This window comes from Passer domesticus, chromosome 12 (assembly GCF_036417665.1).
Source record: "Passer domesticus isolate bPasDom1 chromosome 12, bPasDom1.hap1, whole genome shotgun sequence".
NCBI lineage: Eukaryota > Metazoa > Chordata > Aves > Passeriformes > Passeridae > Passer > Passer domesticus.
Window position 1 is genome coordinate 20,403,722 of NC_087485.1, and position 19,286 is coordinate 20,423,007.

Here is a 19,286-nt window from a genome sequence, read left to right on the forward strand (position 1 = left end):
TCTCTCTCCTCATTCAGATTCAGGAGGATCAGTATTTGTAAGGTTCCCATTATTCTAGAAAGGGGTTAAAATCTTCACCTCTGTCTGCCCAGAACTCCCACAGCAGCCGGGCACCTTCTCTTGCCGCATCCCCCGCTTCTCCTTCTGGCCGGCCGTGCTGCCAGTCCATGATATCGAATTCCAAGGCAGCACAGGCACTGGCTCTCTCTCTCTCTCTATCTATCTCCCGGGGGGTAGGAGGGGGGGCCCGATGCTTCTCAGGCTCCTCCACCCTTCCATCTTGCCAGGCCTTTACCCCCCTGCTCTGCCCGAGGCTCCGGCCTACCTCACCCGGCCGCGTGGCTTCCCCTTCCCCACCCAGCCCCGGCCGGGCAGGGGAGCTCTGAGCTCCTTCACGGACCAGAACCAAGAGAGAGTTCTCCTGGGAGTTCTTGCTTTTAACCCCTGTGTTCTCAGAGGTGGTCCATACCTTCAGTGGCCAAACCAGGTGCCAATATTCAAATCCAAGCACTGACTGGTTTGACCACAACCTCTCAAAAAACTCACTTCCCTCTTAACCTACGACACAGGTGAGGTGTTGCCACTACCTCAGTGCCAGCTTTGCCACACGTTGTATAAAATCTGTTTCCTATCTGAGGGATAATGTTGCTCTCCTGGAGCCTCTAAGGCTGGCACAGCTGGGATTGTTCACCTGGACAGGAGAAGTTTTGGGCTGAGCTCAGGGTGGCCTTGCAGGGCCTGAAGGAGCTGCAGGAAAGATGGAGAGAGACAATTGCCAAGGGCTGGAGGGACAGGACACAGGGAATGGCTCCCAGTGCCAGAGGGCAGGGCTGGATAGGATCTTGGGAATTAGGAATTGTTCCCTGGCAGGGTGGGCAGGCCCTGGCACAGGGTGCCCAGAGCAGCTGTGGCTGCCCCTGGATCCCTGGCAGTGCCCAAGGCCAGGCTGGACACTGGGGCTTGGAGCAGCCTGGGACAGTGCAGGGTGTCCCTGTCACCTGAAGGGGTGACACTGGATGAGCTTTAAGGTCTCTTTCCACCCAAACCATTCATTGACTGTACAAACTGTATCTTTGATGGATAACAGGGCTCTCCCCCCGTGTTTTAGGTGTTTCCAGGGTTGTCTCTCATTCTCTCCCTTGCTGCTGGGCAGTGCTGTGGTAGGGCTGTGGTGGCACTGGCAGTGTGCTGTCAGAGATCAGACAGCTACAGAAGCTGAGCTGGGCAGCATCGCAGACCTTGCAGCCCTGGTACAGTGAAAGCCAAGGAAAGGATAAACTCAAGGCAAGAAGTGAAGACACCATGTCTGGTCACTCTGCCCCTCTAACACTGACCACTTTGATGAAGGAAGATGCAACAAGGACTTCTCTGGTGGAAGAGTTAACAAAGGACATTGCTAGCGTAAGAAGAATAACCAGAGGATTGTGTTTCTAAAGGGGACTGGTACAAAGGGGTCAGAGTGAAAAATTTTATATGAATGCAGTGACCTATAAATGCTGGTAAACTGTGTCATAAACAGCTTGGCTCTGCTGGCACAGTGGGGTCTGTGTTCTCAATCCCTGCAATGGTGCCCGTGTAAGGAGGTGAGGATTCACCTTCTGTTGTCTGTGGGAATGCCCTGGACCCAGGCAGTGCTGCTGGAAGGGAGGAGGAGCTGGCCAGCATTCACTCCCTCAGGGGCTGGGTGAGCCAAGGAGAACTGGGACAGAACTCGGAAGAGAAACCTGTGAGCTTATGTCTAACCTATAAATGTGTGATGTGGGACAGCTCCATTCCCTCCTCACAGAGGTCCCTGCAGCCCCCAGGTCACCCCTGGGAACAGCACAGTATGGTGTCACCATCACATTTTCTGGAAAAATCCCTTGCCCAGGATTTCTCTCCTGGGAAGCTGAGAAGCCTCAGAGAAAAAGGAAAACAATATTATCTCATTTACTTCTCCTGTGTTTTGCTGCTTCGGAATGTGGTAGGTGATTGTTTCATTGGTTTAATGTGAATTATTTTTACTTATTGAGCAATCAGCGGCCAAACTGTGTCGGACTCTGGAGGAGAGAGTCACGAGTTTTTCAGTAGTATTTTTTAGCCTTCTGTCTGTATCCTTTCTGTAGTCTTTAGTATAGTTTAGTATAGTTTTAGTATAGCATTCTTTAATATAATAAATTAATAAAATAATAAATTAGCCTTCTAAGAACATGGAGTCAGATTCATCATTCCTTCCAGCGTCGAGGCACCCCGAAAATACAAGAGTCTGGGGTGTGGTAGGTCAGGGCTGAGCTCCCCTGGAGCCTGCAGCAGGGACTCCTGGGGACACAGAAGCACTGAGCACATTTTTCTGGGAATCATCTAATTGCTTAGGTTGGAAAAGGGCTTTAAGGTCTGCCCATGAAGAAGTGGCATAATGGAGTTTTGGTGTTCGTACCTATAGATAAGGGTACTTGTGCCTTTCCTTGCCTTATGCTAAAAGCATGCTACAAATTGAAAAAAAACCCAAACAAACAAACAAAACAAATTTAAAAAAACCCAAAAACCAAAAAATTCCCAAACCAAACAAACAAAAATGAAAACCACAAAAAACCCCAAACCAAACAACAACAACAACCAACCAACCAAACAAACAAACAAAAAAAACCCACAAACAAAAAACCCCAAACCAAAAAACAAAACAAAATTAAAAAAAACTCAGCAACAACAAAAAAACCACAAACCCAAATCCCCACTCATGGTACAAAAATTTTCATTAGGTCAGTTGTGTGCAAATTAATTTTTCTGGGTTTGGTTTTTTTTTTTTTTGCCTTAACAATTTCTTCAGTAACAAAATGTGAAGCTTCTTCCTTATGTATCTGAACCTTTCCTTTGCCATGCAAACCCCTCTGAGCTCATCCCCTCTCCTGTGCCAGCTTTTCTGCCTGGGCTCGGAGGGGCTGAGTGACAGCAGCAGTGAAGGAAATTGGAGTGGTAGGGCTTGTCTGCCCCTGTTCTGGGCTCATCCCTGCTGCAGCTCAGCTTTTCTGCTTGGCTGCCTTTCTCCATCTTAGCTCCTGACGTTCTGCATGCAATGTGTTGCAAAAGCCAGACAGCCCAGGCTACTCCTCCACTGTATAACTGTGCTTGACATTTAATTTAAAACCAAAGATACCATTCTGTAATAGTTTGTTAAGCTGTGCCTCAGTCCCAAGCGATGAAAGTCACCTATTTTCAGAGGAAGAGGCAATTCACTGCTCTGGCTGTATTTTCAAGATGATTCTGCCTTGGAATAGGAACATAGAAAGGTTAGGTGCCATTCTCTGTCATCCAAACTCAAAGTGAAGGCCTGTAATTTATGAGTTGTCAGCACAAAACTAATTTCACTTCAAATATTTTCATTTCTTACTGGTCTGTAAGCTCTGAAAAAGCAAATGTGTGAATAAACCTAATTATTATTCTGTAATTGTGTAGAGAGGAGATTTTTGTGTGAATAATTAACTGCATGGCCTTGTATTTCTAAAGGGAACAAGGAAGCAAGGTGAAAATAATGAAATCCATATTTATACAAAAGAATTTTTTTTAGCATGAACTAAAGGCTGGGTCTTGAAATGTTCACTTCAGTTGCTGGCTGGAAAATTTGTTGGAAATGAAGTCTTTTGTGCAGTTTGAGTATTTTTAGTGAAACAGAAGAACCAAAAAATATCTCAATTCCATGAAAAATGTGGTTGTATCAAACATACTTACAAACTGGTCAGTGTTTTGTAGCCAAATGCCTACATTTATAATAGAGAATGTTGCACGCTCACAGTTCAGTTGTTTCTTCCAGAACAGACAAAAAGCTGAGGAATTTCATGTTCCCCACAGTGGAGCACTTTGCCTGTAGTGATTTTGTCGCTGATCCCTGTGTAAGTTCCGCTGTGACCCCAAGAAACTTTTCTGGGACATGCTTCACTCAAAATTATGAAAAATGGACATGAAATTTTGGTTCTGTCAAAACAATGCTGAACATGGGAGGAAAACTGGGCAAGCTGGGACAAAATTTCTGGAGGTATTCAGGATAACAGATTGTAAAACTGTTTCCAGGTTTCATTATTTAAAACATTCTCTGCAACAATATCTAATCCAAAACACAGCCTGTCCTGTCACATGAGTGTCTGTGAAGAGACTTGACAGCATAAGGGGCACCACAAAGCTGTACCCTAAAGAGAAGATAGATACCTACTGATACGTGACCTGCTGGGATCTGGACAGCTGAGGAGGGTTGTTGTGCTGCTGATCGCAGTGCAGATTTCTTTCTGCCTGTGCAGGTGACACTGCCAGCGGGTTGCTCTGCCTGCAGCAGGGGCTCTGGCTGCCTGAGGCACTGAGGGAATTTCTTTGGGAGTCATAGAATTGCTTTGGTTGGAAAAGGACTTTAGAATCTTAAATTAACCCAGCACCGCCAAGGCTACCACTAACCCACATCCCAAGTGCTACATCTGTATGGATTTAAAATCCTTTCAGGGATGGGGACTCCAACCCTGCCCTGGGCAGCTGTGCCAGGCTGGAGAACCCTTTCTGTGAGGAAATTGTTCCCAGTGTCCACCCTGAGGCTGCCCTGGCCCAGCCTGAGGCCGTTCCCTCTGCTCCTGTGCCTGTTCCTGGGAGCACAGCCTGGCCCCCGGCTGTCCCCTCCTGTCAGGAGCTGTGCAGAGCCACAAGGGCCCCCCTGAGCCTCCTCTTCTCCAGGCTGAGCCCCTTCCCAGCTCCCTCAGCCCCTCCTGGGGCTCCAGCCCCTTCCCAGCTCCATTCCCTGCTCTGGCCACCCCCAGCCCCTCCGTGTCCCTCTTTGTGAGGGCCCAGGGCTGGACACAGCCCCGAGGTCCCCAGCAGGGCCAGCACAGGGGACAGGCCCTGCCCTGGGGCTGTGTCACCCCAGGCTGGCTCAGCCCAGGGGCCATCAGCCTCTGGCCCACCTGAGTTTGTGCCACAGCACCCCCAGGCCTTTTTCCTCTGGGTGCCTTTCCAGCCCTTCTGCCCCAGCCTGGAGCAATTCAGGGGACATTCTGGAAGAATGTCCAGCTTTCCTGCGCAGTTGAAGCCTGTCCCAGCATTTGCACATTAATTGTTAATTGTGAAGCAGTTGATGCATCCTGGTAATACCTCAGAGCAGTCTCAGCCACTGGGTGTTTAAACCATAACCTGTATTTTAGAAGTACAGTGTCTATTTTGGAGCTAATGGTGAATCTTAAAGTGTGTACCATTTGCAAACCGTGCTGGAGTAAGTGAAACTTAAGTTCACGTATTTCAGGCTCTCTGGCACTCCTGTGAACGATCCATTGTGCCTTGGAGGTGACAAACAGCAATTAAGAGCCAGAAGATGCCATTATGATTCTCTCTGAGGGGGTAGTCACTGTTGAAACTGTTGCCATTTAACCACTGAACCAGTGGTTAAAGCCTAAACTGGCCCATTTTTAAGGCTGTAGTATTTAGTGGCAGGAGTAGCTGTGGAGCTTTAGGGGCAGGTATTGCTGTGCTCAGAGGTCAGCACGTGCCAAAACACAAATTGTGGTGTTTCTGGAAGGATGGGTTTGGGTTGCAGTGACCAGTGATTTATGTGAGGTGTTGCACTGGGGATAATGGTGGGATCTGGGGAGTGAGGAGAGGCTTTAGGGCTCATTAGAGTTGCTTCTCTCCTTCCCCTGACATAGGTGCAGTGTTAAAGGGTTGGATGCCACCTCTTTGGCCTTGTGTTTGTTGGTATTTGTGGGTTTGCGGTTTTTTACCCCTGTCTCTGCTGGGAATTATCAGGACAATTGACAGTGTTTGAGAAGCTTTCTCCTGTGGGTCATAGGGCTGCAGCAGAACCTCAGGTTGCCCTGGAGAGGTCTGTGCTCCCACTGGGGAAATGTGCTGGAAGTAAAATTTGAACAAAAGCATAGCAGAAGAGCAGTGTTCTTTTTGCCACCTCAACTGACTATCAGGGCCAAAGTTATCTGTAACTTGTATTTTCAGATTTTTGAGGGTTTTTTGCTTGTGGGGTTTGTTGGTTGGTTGTTTATTTGTGGATTTTTTTTGGCTTTTTGTGGAAATTTTTTGTGTGTGTGGTTACTTTTTTTTGGAGGGGGTGGTTTTAGTTAGTATTTTTGGTGGCTTTGGTGTTTTTCTGTTTTTTTGGGTTTTTTGTTGGCTGGGTTTTGGTTTGGTTTTGGGTTTTTTTTTTTGTTTTTTGTGGGTTGGTTTGTTTTTGTGGGGTGGTGTGTTTTGGTTTGGTTTTTTGTTTGTTTTGATTTTTTGCTTGGGTTTTGTTGGTGTTTCTTTTCTTGGAAGAGGAGCATTTTGTTAGAAACCAGAAATTCTGGCTGACTGATGAGGTCCAAGTAAGAGAAACTGTAGCTCTGTGGAACATTTCCAGGAGTTCTTGTTGTGCTTTACCTTGATTTGAGGCTTTATTAGAAGCTGAATTTCTGGTTTGCCAGAAATTATGTAGAGATCTCAGCTTTGGTGGGCAGCCATTTAAAGCTAATGTTATATGCTGTGTTGGTTTGAAACATAGGGAAATATCTGGGTGAGAAATGGTGAAAGTTCAAGATGCTGGAGGAAAAAGAGACTGAAACTTCCCACAGGAGTACCTATTCAAATAATATTATTTAAATAATTTGACATGAACTTGAGGAGATAGTACTAAAAAGTCCAGATTTTAGGCTTAAAGGTCAAACATGCTGCATTAAACCAAGGAAACAAATTTATATGAGAACAGATGAAATATCTCCTTCCAGCTTTCTAGAGCAGGCCACTTAATATTTTTTAATTGTGGCTGGTCAATAGTTACTTAATCTGATTAATCACTGCCAGCCTTCAGCAGCTTCCTGCTGATGAATGGAGGCTGTTAATGCTCCTTTCTCTCCCTTCTCTTGCCCTGCCCTGCTCCCTAAGAATGACTGCTTTTGTATTGCCATAGGAAACCTTCAGAGGCTTTCAGGAAATTATCCCTGACAGCCAGCTCATGCTTACAGTAACAAAGCCATCTCATGGCCATGCATGGGAAAAATAATGTTATTTTTCATAGCAATTAACTTACAACTGTAGTGATTTATTGAAAATCACTATGAATAAACCTGCCCAGGATATTTGCTTCAGTTCAGATCATAATCCTCATTTTCTCCTGAATCAACAGCTCAAAGTCTTTCAATTCCTCCTTGTTTGATGGAGCTATTCCTCCTCCCACTTCCTCCCCTCTCCAATTCTGCATTAGTGGCTTTTGTCCTTTTCCTCCTCTCAAAAGGACAGTGGCTGAATTCTCTTTTATTTCAGGAGGTGTGGAAAGACAGAAACTCCAGGTTCTCCATATCCAACAGATCCAATGGCTGCAAACCTCATTTCTGTTAATGAAAACATCCACATTTGGGTTTTAGAAGGCTTTGAAAATGTGGCTCTGACATCAGCTCAGCTATTTCAGACCTCAGGATACTGGAGGGTTCTTCAGAAGATTTTCCTGTCACCAGCTTTGACTTGTTTCAGGCTTTGCTGACTTGAGGCTGGCTCAATGCATTGATATATACATTGAATTAATATTTTTTGTAATTGCTTTGGAATTCTATTGCATTTTCTTAAATGAATACTTCAGAATTCCACAAGAGTATATTAAAAATGTCTGTTACACCAGTAACTGCTCTGTTTGTTGGCATATAGAGCAAGCCAGAAGATTTAACTGCTGTGTGCAGAATGTTAGATACATAATGAAATACTAAAAAACTAGTTTTTTTCCTGGCTGTTCTTCCACTTGGAAGTGCTAGTGGACACTCATGCTTAATTGGAACTGGAAAGCATCTTGCAAATTGGGTTTTGGGTGTAGTTTGGTTGTTAAGTCAAGTTTGCCAAATTATTTAGTTGCATTTTTTGCTAAAATCTGGTGGTTTAGAATGGGTTGGTTTGACTAAGTAAAAAAGTGTCCTAAAAAAAGAACAAAAGCAAACACAACCAAAGCTCAACATTTCGTTGTTTTGGGGCAAAATTGTCTAAATGAGGGGCTTTTAGTGCCGCTGTCCTGAAGGATCCCAGCACAGAGCTCCAGTTCCAGTACATGTGGGACATTTCCTCTCCCCACCAGCACTGCTGCAGGAGTGACACAATGATTGTTTGGCAGGAAAAAATTGATAACACTTTGTCAGCTCCTTGTTTTCTCTTTGGTAATTCTTACTAGAACTTCTGGAGACAAAGAACTCAGTTTTTTTGTGATCTGTTTTCCAGGAGCTTTACCAAGTGAGAGCTTTGTGTGCATGAAGAAAGAACATTGTGTATCACTAAATAAAGATGCCAATGACGCTGTTTTTGAGAGGGTAATACCCTGTTGGTACACATTATTTTGGAGGTAGCTCTTCTAGGATGGGAGCTTTTTTCCAAGGGCTGCTCCTGTCCCAGCAATGTGGAAATCTTCAAAGGCGTTCCTTCATCAGTATGCAAATCTTCAAAAGGGGAATTACACAATAACAAGAAAACTCTCAAAGGAAAAGCAGTTACCCAAAGATGTAAAAATCTTTGTCTGGGGACAGCTCCTCAGTGATTTAAAAGTTTTTCAAAATGGAAATCACCTCAAGCAATGCAAATTGTCTCCATGCATGGGAAAGCTCCCTGTGTCATCTTTAAAGTGACAGGAAGTGTTCTCTTGAAAACACAGTTTTAAATGGCATTTTTCAGAATTGGTGCTGTATGTGCAATCCCACCACTGTGGGATACCTTGAGGGTGGTGAAGCTTTTGAGTTTACCAGAGGAGTTCTGGTTATGTCTTTATCAGGCAGAGATGAGGCTGTGAAGCCACTTTGAGATAAGTGGTTTTTATTAGGCTCTTAATGGGGAATTATGAACTGCTGGATGTGGTTCATTAAGCAGCTATTTGTCAACTCTTTTATATTTGCAGCAGATATATTATTTATGTTTATTTTAGAGCAACAAGTCCAACTTTGCAAGGACCAGAAGCGTTGCTGCTATGACAACAAAAGGGACAACAACTGGGGTGGGAATTTGTGTTGTCTCCTGCTCGTCCTGAATGTTTGGTGATGGGAGGCTCCAGTGTCCTGAGGGACAGGGAGGCACCACTGGCTGTCAGGTACCTTATTCTTTGTATCTTTGCACCTGACAGCTTTTTTATTTCCTAGAGATCAAGATGTGTTCCTAATAGCTGTAATCCAAAATTTGTTCTGTAGGTTTTGTGCAGCGGAACTGCACTAAAGTATTTTTTTTCTGGAAAAGCAGAACAACTCTCATCCTTACTTCAGCCATGTGCTCAGTACTAAGCCTGTTTTGGAGATTTCAGGTCCCAGTCCTTAAAGGAAATAAGAGATGCCCTGCTCTGTCCAGTCCCTAGAGATGTCAGGTGTTGACTGCGAGTTTGTCAGAAGAAAATCATCATGTTGTCCCAAATAAAAGGGAGATATTTTAAATCTATCCAAATTAGTCAGACAATTCTGGCAGCCACCAGAGGTCTGGTTTAGTAGCTGTCATCTCCTGAGTTCTAGAGCATTGTTTGCTGTGCCTGCCCTGAAACCTGGTGCCTTTTCTGAGCTGTGGGCAGAGAAATGGCAATTCTAATCCAAGGTGAAAATAGCCCAGCTGAGCAAGCAGAACTTGCAGGGAAAACTTTATTTATTTAACTGGCTCTTTGCTCACTTGTTGAACTGGGTTAATCATATTTTCAGAGAACAGCCCCAGCCTCTCTATATATGATGGCTGCAACATATAGCCTGTATTTCAGCTTGATTTTGAAATATCACCCAGATGATTGCTGTTTGCTCTTAAAGCTGTGCTGAAGGAATATAAAGGAAGTCATTATTCTCGTTCTGTTTAAGCTGGAGATTTACTCCATTTCCATAAACCTAAGATGACAGCCTCTTTTCAAGATAATTCACATACTGTGCCTTGCAAGCTTCCTGCTTATGATATCTGAAAGGGGAACAGTTAGAAAAAGAAAGGAAAAAGCAAATATTTTTCACACAGTAAGTAGATTTTCCCCCAAATATCTGGAAGGGGTGATGCTGCTCTGAAATGACTGCTTAGGTTTTGGGGATTGCTGCCATAAAGTGAAATACTAAATATTTAATTAATAATTATTAATAATGAGGAGAAATAGTCCATTTTAAGTAGCAGTTATTTTATATCAGAGCACTGATGTGTTGAGTACACATCCTGTTCAAGCATGATTTTGTTATTTTAGAAAGCAGTTTATGGATTCTGTGCTTGGAAGGTGACCTGGGAGTTAACAACTATTCCAGTTCCCTAGTAAAAACAGGCTTGTGTTAAAGGAAGCTGTCGTTCTGCCCAGGAAATGTGGGCTCTGCCAGTGGGAAAAGACAGAAATAGACCTTGCTATGTGCCACGCTCCTGTCATATTTTACCTGGCAAATTTCTTCTGCAAACACAGTTATTGTGGCCATGGTATAAACCACGATCCACACAAACACAGAGAACTTTCTGAAGTGGGTTCAGAAGTGGGATAGAGGTCTTGGGGAGAAAAGCTGGCAGCTTCCAGCAGAGGAATATTCTCTATCAGGTTATAATATTTGCAAGGTACAAACACTCATGTTGTTTTGCTCTGTAAACCTGAAAAAAAGCAAAACAGAAATCCTGTGGCACTGCACTGAAAGTGCAGTGTGTGGGTGGGCATCCCAGTGCTGAGAGTTGGCAGATAATTGAGTCAGTCCCTTGATGACCTTAGCCCCAAAAGCAGGCATGGAAAATGGTGAAAAACTGGGAGGGGCAGAGGAGCTTCATAAGGTGATGCTAAATGCACACAATTCTCAGCAAAAGAGCTTCTAATAAGATGCTAGTTTGTTCTTGAGCAGCTGTACAAGCTCTGCCCATAGCTCAGAGTCATTCTGGTGCTCCCAGGCAGAGAAGGCAAGGAGCACATCCACAGGGAGAGCCTCGGGAGAGGCATGGCAATGCTCTCCTTCCCAAAAGGGGGAATCTGGGACCTTCCAGTTACTGCACAGGGACTTGTCTTGTGGGCTTCAGAAGAGGTCTGGAAGGTGAGGGGTGGATGAGGGCTGACACAAATATTCTAGGGGGTAAAAGAGCTCTTGTATTGCTTTGATTTATAGCATAACTACATTAGGGAAATTCTGGGATTTTCCCTTTCTTTCTCAATACAGATGTGTTGCAGTGAGTTTAAAAAGAACACAAAACATCCAGGTTTCCAAGCTGAGAGAAATTGGACTTCATAACATCTAAGCATTCTGACTTTAATGACTTCTTTTATTAAATATATATATGTCTATGTGTATATTTTTATATATGTGTATATGTGAATCCTACATATGTCTGTCTGTCTATCTATCTATCTATCTATCTATCTATCTATCTATCTATCTATCTATCTCTTTGTCTATCTGTCTGTCTGTCTCCAGTCCCGATGACATGAGAAACATTAATTTTTCTTCCCACTGGATTTTGCACTCCAGGCTGACTTTGTGGAACGGACTTGTTGGAGTGTAGTAGAACTGTCAGAATTGGGGGGGTACAGGTTCCAATGCATAAAACTGGTTTTTCATCCTACTTTTTGCATATTTTTCATGCATTCTTTTCATAGACAGTGGCAAGATGTTTAGAGATGTTATTTTTATATGAGGAAATGAACATGAATTGTTGTCTTATTTTTTCAAATTGTTTCAAAGTTCTTTGCATGTTATTGGAAATGAGAGCAAACATGTTCTGCAGTGCACAGGTGGTGTGAGGGGAAGCTCGCCTCCTCCAGTGTGAAAATAGACCCTTTTTGTCTCTGTATCAGACCTGTTGTGGATGTCAGAATGGTCTGGCTAATTGAGATAGAATATATTTAAAATATCTTCCTTGAATTGGGGACAACATGCTAATTTTCTTCTAACAAACTCATAGTTAACATCTGACAGGTATAAAATTTTCTTTTATTTGCATGAGTATAAGTGATGGGGCCGTGATAACCACAGGTTCACATCTGCCCACAGATATGGGCACAGGAGGGATTCTAAATTACACCTTAAAAGACATATTCACCCCCAGCCTGGGCCAGGACTCTCAGGGATGAGTGCATTAAGTGGATTTTCTGTGCAACAAGAACACATTATTGGGTCTTCCTTGTGCAGAGGTGACCAAAAATGTGACAGAAAAGGTCTCTGGACATTCTGGGTGCAACCCCACCTCAGAAGCATTTCTTAGAGCAGCAAGTGATGCAGCTCCACTTGGAGGTTCTAATCCAGGCTGGTGGAGCAGTTGGGATTCCAGCTGGAATGGAATCCCAGGTGGAATTCCAGCTGGATCTGCCTGGGTTGGCAGCTGGGTTGGGAGAAGGCAGCGAGCCCTGGGTATGTGTTTGGGTTCTCAGGGCACTCAGTGACCCACAGCACAGCCAGTGCTGCCCTTGGGGCTGTGTTGGGGTTTGGCCTCTCACTCCCCTCTGTGCAGTGAGAATTGAGTCGTCACTCTCTGCTCTCCAAACCTGACCTCAGCCTCAGCTGGAGCTCTCATTTCTGTTTGGAATTGGGGCTTTTGGAACCCTCCACCAGGGCGCAGCTGGGCCAGTTGGTGCCTCTGTTTCCCTTTCCTGCTCTGCTCTCAGGTCTCATCTTTGTGGAAGGGAAGAATTTCCTGCAATGCAAATGCAGTGGTGAAGGAGGCTGCAGAGTTTCTGACCTGGAAATACATTCTGTTTGCTGCCCAGGGCTCAGCCAAGTGTCAGTGCTGGATTTAAGGCTTGCAGTAACTCTCTCATCCTTCCAGTCCATCTTCAGCACCCTAAGATCCACTCCTGGTAGGACTGATCTGAGGCCCTACAAGGATGATCAAAAATGTTTGAAAACTACCTTTGAATAAACAATAAATGCAGCTTTTATTCACAGTGAGTTATAAAACATTACTGATACAAATACTAATGTTTAGAAAATGGGTTTGAAAGTGAATGAATAAAATGCTTTCCACTTAAGCATTGTTTTTCTATTTTTCTTCTGTGTGAGAGAGTATTTGTTATGTATTTAATGTAGAATTTTCTTTGAGGGCACTGATTTAACATGAATCGTAGTCTCTGGAGTATCTCATTAATGTGTTTCTGCAGAAATGTCAGATGTTTTCAATGTTCTAATAACATTTATAGAATGTAAATTTGGTATACTTTAAAGTCTGTCAAAGAAATACTCAAATATCTAGGGTACTATATTCAACGCCTTGGAAAAGGATCTTCTCTAATGCATGTGTATGCACATGAATGTTGTCACTAAATAGATAAATAAAATTTGGGATCTAGGCAGGGATTTTGAACCACTGCTTCTGAGGTGGGTGATTTGGGGGCTTAGTTTTTGCTTTGTTAAAATCAGTGTTTCATAGAAGTTTGAATAAAAACTTTGTAGAAATTCTGCAGAGAAGAGTCAACAAAGGGGAAATAATATTCATGTAGGTGATCCTCATTTCCTTCCAAGATCTGCATTTCACCAGCACTTGCACAGTAAAAATCATATTTAGATTTTAAACCTGAGTTTGTTTCCTCTTGGTATTTGAACACCAGGGTGTTAAGTCTGATTGTTGCTTATACAATGTGTTTTAAAATACTAAATGTCCCAGTAGAGAAGGAACCTATTAATGAGATATTCTCATAGCTACATTTTTTTTCAAGCTGTTGTTTCCTGTTGCACAAAAGCCTGGTGTGCCAGTGAATTTGGGAGTGCTCGGACATTTGCTTGCATGCCTTCCTTCCTCCCCACGCTGGCAGGGTAGTTCATGGCATTGATGGGTCTGGCTCTTTATTCTGCATCTGAGCTTCTTGCAGCAGAGCCTAATGATGTATTCTGAGTTTACTTAAACATGGAACCTCATCTAGAAGGGCTCGTTCTGGAGGGCTGCTTTGCTTCAAGCACTGGCATGACTTGGTTTGTGGCAGGGCTGCTGTTTGAACATGAGAATCTGAATTTGGGAATAGTGCATTGTTCCTTTGGAGCAGTGAAGCTGGGGAATTTTACAGCAACATAAAATACCCCCAAAACACAAAAAATAATGACAGCTTTATGAAAAACAGATCTGTCTCTCAATTGACTTAAAAATTCAGCCCTTGAAGGAAAAGAAGAAAGGCTGTAAGAAGAAAATCTCAGTATTTTTTTAGCTTTTCAATTTTTATTTTGCAAAGTACCTGAATCTCCCTTTCTGCTGGGATAGGCAGGTGAAGAGAAGCTGTGACTCGCTTGACACTTCTGTTAATTCAAGTAAGCACTGAGTGATCTGAGCTATAACACTGATTGCACTTTGGCTTTCCCAAGTGCTCAGCATTGGCTCTGCTCTGCTCCTGATGCTTTTGTTGCAGCTATTGGAGTTTTGGGTGCAAGGAGCAGCAAAGCTGCTAATAGGATTCTCACTATTTTTGTGTTTCTGGAAGCATTTGTTTGCAAGGTTGGGAAAGTGAATTGATTTGCATAGTGAAGGTTATTTCTCCAGTGGAGAGAGCTGGTTTCATTTTTGAATGAAGGTTTGTTTTGACAGAAGACAGTTATATGAGGAAAATGTGAGTTTTAAAAGACCTTGGCAAGCATTTGATTCTTATTCTCCTTCTCCCTTCTACTATGAAATGAAATAACTTTCCAGGTATGGCCATCCTGGTTCTCTTGGCAACTGATGCAAAAGAAAGTCAATTTCCCATGTGCTGTGATCAACTGATCTTAGTGTTTGCTGAAAGATAAATACAAGTATCAGAGGCTGTGCAAAAGCTTCATTAATCATCCCTCTTGCTGAAGTGGGGAACACTGTGAGCACAGGGTTGGAAATATGGTGGCAGCAATTATTGACTTATTGTGTTAATGATATGACAGCTTGTTATAAATTACCAGAGGTTAATGGGATAAGGGGTTGCTATAAAACCTCTTGAAAACTGATGATGGATTATTTTCTTTACTTTCCTTCATAAATATGTATTTGAGGCCATAGCAATAACTTTGCAGTACATTATTTGCAGTTGCAGTGTAGGGATTTATCAGTGATTGGACACCCCGTGGTGACAGTTTTGGGGTGCTGGGTGGAAATGGAGCTGGTCCCTCTTTGCCTTGGGACAAAGCTGTGCCTTGGCTCTGCCCCGAGCCCTGACAGCAGAAGCACAGAGTCATTTGCTTCTCCTGAGCCTCCTGACAAGGGATTGTTGTTCTGTGTCCTGGATATGGATGTGCTGTTTTCTGATCACGCTGTGCTCTGCTCTGGGATTTGAGGTTTCCCTTGTTCCCTGACTTCTCCTAAGAGTTTTGCCTATAAACCCCACCAATTCTTGTTCTTGGAGATTTGAGAGCTGGTTATTTGTGCTCTCTGTGCAGGGAATGGGCATTACCAGGATATAAATATGTACTTTTGTTACAGTCTAAGCCCTCCTGTTTCAGGGAGGGAGATGCCTTGATCAATACAACATGTTAAAGACACATTTCAAGGAGTAAATAAACATGGGTTTTGTCCCCAGCATGATCTGTACCTGTAAACCAGCAATTACTGAGTGTAAGGTGGAAGTGACCTAGTACTGGGTGCTCCAGCCTAAATGTCTTTTTAAAAATTTTTAATTCAGTTTTGTGTCAAGTTTATGCTCTAGAAATATTCACTGTAAGATTTATGGGGTTTTTTGTGACAGACAGATGATCTGCTGGTGGTGACAGATTCAGATTTGGCAAATACATTTAATTCTGAAGCATGCTTTTTGCTGATAAAACAGGATCAAGACATGGCATAAGGATTAGCTCAGGATTTGGGAACACAGGCACAGGACATAAAGCACTATTATCCCTGGCAATATGGGCCAAATCGTAACTTTAATAATCACCATTCTAGAATGTGTTAAACCAGGTTTAAAGCCATATATTTTGCTGGGCTGAAGTTTTTAAATTCTGTTCAGCCACTTTTAGTCCAGGGACTTGGTTATTCCTTATTTCTCTCTGGATTTTAGACCTGCTAACAACAATCTTGGTTAGAGCAGTTGTCCAAAACAAGGTTTTGTAACCAAATCCACCCCTCAGGAAACTTCAGTTCACAGGTTCTCAGCCTTGCTGCTGGATCCAGCATTTGATCCTTCAAAACCATGAACAATTCCTTTATGATGGTTGAAGAGACCTTGCCTCCACAAGTTCCTTTCTCTTTCACTTATCTGTATATCCTTAAAAAATTTTAAGCCTTTTTATTTTTGCCAAATTCAGACAAAAGTGATCCTTCAGCAGCAGGATGCCATTTTACATCTGGTCACCATCACCAGATCTGCTTTTGGGGTGGTTTCTTTTAAGCTCTTCCTCCTTTCAAAGGGTCACATCTGCCACAACATATTTTGCTCCATGTGTTGGCCAGGAAGTTGTGTCCCAGATCTGTGTGTTTGTGACAGTGGGGAAAGCCTCTTTGTCCTCAAAAGGCTGCCTAGAATATATCTGAGGGAGGGAATCTTTTAAACAGGCAGCTACAACAGAGAGTCATTTATAAAAGCATCTCCTATAAACTTTACACAGTCCTGTTGTTGCTAACTGGTTTTATAGATGTCTGCTCAACACCTAAGGATGATTGCTGTCACCCTCTGTGAGAAATGAATCCCTTCTCTTCATTAGTCTCCAAAATGCATCCATTAGAAAAAAACCATTTATAATTAACCAATGCAGAATGGAGCAAAAAACTTTCAGTGTTACAGTGCGTGACATTGTTGGCTGAGTCACATTCCTGGGGAGATAATTTCGTGCCTTTATTGAAATGCATTAAATGTGGTTGAGTAGAAGGGAATGCATCAGGTACTGAAGAACAATCAGAGCACATCTTGTAAATCATTTACAGAAACAAGACAGCCTTACATCAATGCTAATTAGTTGAGAGCTTCCAGAGTTTTCAGGAGAAAAACTTGGTATAAGCAAAACCTGAAGACTTTGATTTCTGGAAGAATGGATAAGGAGGATTGAAAATATATATTGGTAAGCTAGATTGCTATTGATTGTGTAAATAAACTGAAAGATTGCCATCAGAAACCTTTCAGACTGTGTCAGTAAACAGTAAATTTATTATGAATAAACTTTAAAGCCCTGTGAAACCCTCATATGTCCCTCAGGAACTGTAGTGCAAGGAAAGATGTCACACACTTGCATGGAAATCCTGTTCTTTCAGCTTGAATTGGTATTTCAAACCTAAAGCATCCCTTTCTCACCTGTCTCCTTACATCTCTCTTTAATCATGTATTTAGAATTTATTGGGTTTTATTTTCTCAACCACAACCAATGAACTCAGGTACTCATCCTGCCTTTCTATCTTCACAAGGACAACTCCGTAAGTTTGTGGGATGGGAAAAAAACCCAAATCACAAACTTGTAAAATATTAGGGAGAAACAACTACAGTGGCTGTGTTCATAATTGGTTTTCAGTGTTAATAGCAAGGAAGGGATTACTGTAGGAACACCTCAGCAATTAGGAAGGGAGCCCCAGCAAAATCAGTTTTTAGTAGTTTGTGTGCCCTCTGGGGTTTTCTTGCATAGATTTACCTTGATAATAAATTCAGCAGATTAATTTCTGGTTGAGTCCCTCTTAGAGACCATGGCATTACAGCAGGGGAAATGAGCTTTTAATGCCCTCTAAGTGCTGATCTCCCAGGTGTGAGAGGAAAGCATCCCTGAAAGGCTGCACAGGCTGGGCCGAGCTATCCTTGTACATGCTTTGATTTTTTCAAGAGATTGAAGCACCCATTTGCTCTGTCCCAAGCAGAGGAGTGAAGCAGAATTTTCTCACAGGGAAGGCAGGTGCCAGATGAAACCATGGGTTTCAGGAGACTCGTGGTTTGGCTGTAATGCTCCTTAACCCCCACTCCAGGGCCTGCCATGGCAAGGGAATGTTCTTTTCCAGCAGGAATGAGTGGTGAACCATGGGGGATATGGCCCTTTATTATGGTTGCAGAGAGTTGTTCATAAATTTGGTTTTTGTGATTTTGTCAGGGTTCAAAATCCAGCTCAGTGCTGAAGAACCTGGGCATTCCCCACATCACTTCTCTTAAACATGTTTTATTAGTGCTCATTATCCCCATTGATGAGTGCTTCCTCAGCTTGGAGCCAGAGGAGCAGGCAGGAGTGACTCTGCCTGAGGGAGGATGAGGTGACAGTGTTGTGATTTCTCCTGCTCTTGGTCACGATGAGCCCTCGTGGGTCCTCACAGCCATGGGATACTCTGGATAGCAATTTCCAGAAGTTCAGCTCCCTAAACCATAAAAGATACTCGTTCTGAAATCTGAACTTATCCAAGGGCTTTATCCCTTCCTCCCTTAATTTAGTTTAGGAGACATTTCACTCAAACTGGAAGGGAAGATGGCTTTTCCCCTACTTTTTTATAATTTCTCACCTCATCTTGCACTGGGATACAGCTGGTGCCACTCTATTTAAATATATTTCTATATCCAGGATAAATTCTTGAGATGCCACAGACTGATCTGTATTATTCCCTCTCTTGATGCCTTTTAAGAAAATAATATTTTGGTGTATTTCTTTCTAACTCACTGTCACAAACCAAAATTCAACTACCCAAAGTGCATTGCTGTGTTCAGCAGATAACGGTGATATTTGCTGCAAGGATTTTTTTTGCAAGCTCTCTTAGCAATCTTTTCTTTCTATTCCAATCTTTCTAATCCTGACCTTATTACTAATGTGTTCCATCCCTCTTCCTAACTTGGGAAATTGTTCTTGCCTTTGGATTGCCTCAGGCCAGCAGAGGGGAACAAAGGGCCAACACACACAATCAGCCCTGCAAATGTTAATTGATATTTTACCACTTCTGAACAGTTAAATCCCAGGATTACAAACCACAATTCATTAGGCTATTTCCACATTTTTCAAGATTACCCAAAGCTGTGTCTGAGGATAAAAGCAGACACTTTTTGTGTGCAGACATGTTCCTCACACCCTGCCTGTCCCGGTTTTTGAGGATTCCATGGAGCTGGAAGCATTGGTGGACATTCCTCCACTGGAGCTGCCTCCCCAGCATGGATTTTCACTCCAGGTGAGTAACTCCCATAGAAATGGAATTGAGCAGCTGCAACTCTGATATTGGAGTTGCTAATTTAGGCCTCTAATCCTGAAAGAAGCCCTGGAAAAGGGACAAACCTCATGCTTGCAGAATTCTCTGACATCACTGCCTGATACAGAATTGAAGCTTAAGCAAATGCTTTATTTTAAGAAAATTTCAGTCAAAGAGAATTTAAAACTGAGAATTTATATTTGTAGGGATGTTATCTGAAAGCCTTTCTGTAGTAATTTGATGTCACTTATTTACAGGCCCAGAGTGTAACTAAACTCTGTTCATTTAAATAATGTGAGCTGAGAAACAAATTTAGAATCTTTTACAATTCTTAGAAAAAA

General features: G+C 42.9%; 1 long non-coding RNA gene across 2 annotated transcripts; it reads left to right on the forward strand.

Annotated features, from left to right (window-relative positions):
- Window positions 1-4,905: 4,905 nt before the first annotated feature.
- LOC135279366 (uncharacterized) lies at window positions 4,906-12,700 on the forward strand. Of its 2 annotated transcripts, XR_010346630.1 has the most exons (4): window positions 4,906-5,096; window positions 7,255-8,279; window positions 8,885-9,046; window positions 12,530-12,700. It is a non-coding gene; the product is annotated as an uncharacterized LOC135279366 (long non-coding RNA). The 2 variants fall into 2 exon arrangements; XR_010346629.1 differs by lacking the exon at window positions 12,530-12,700 and having other exon boundaries at window positions 8,885-12,183.
- The last annotated feature ends 6,586 nt before the right edge of the window (window positions 12,701-19,286 follow it).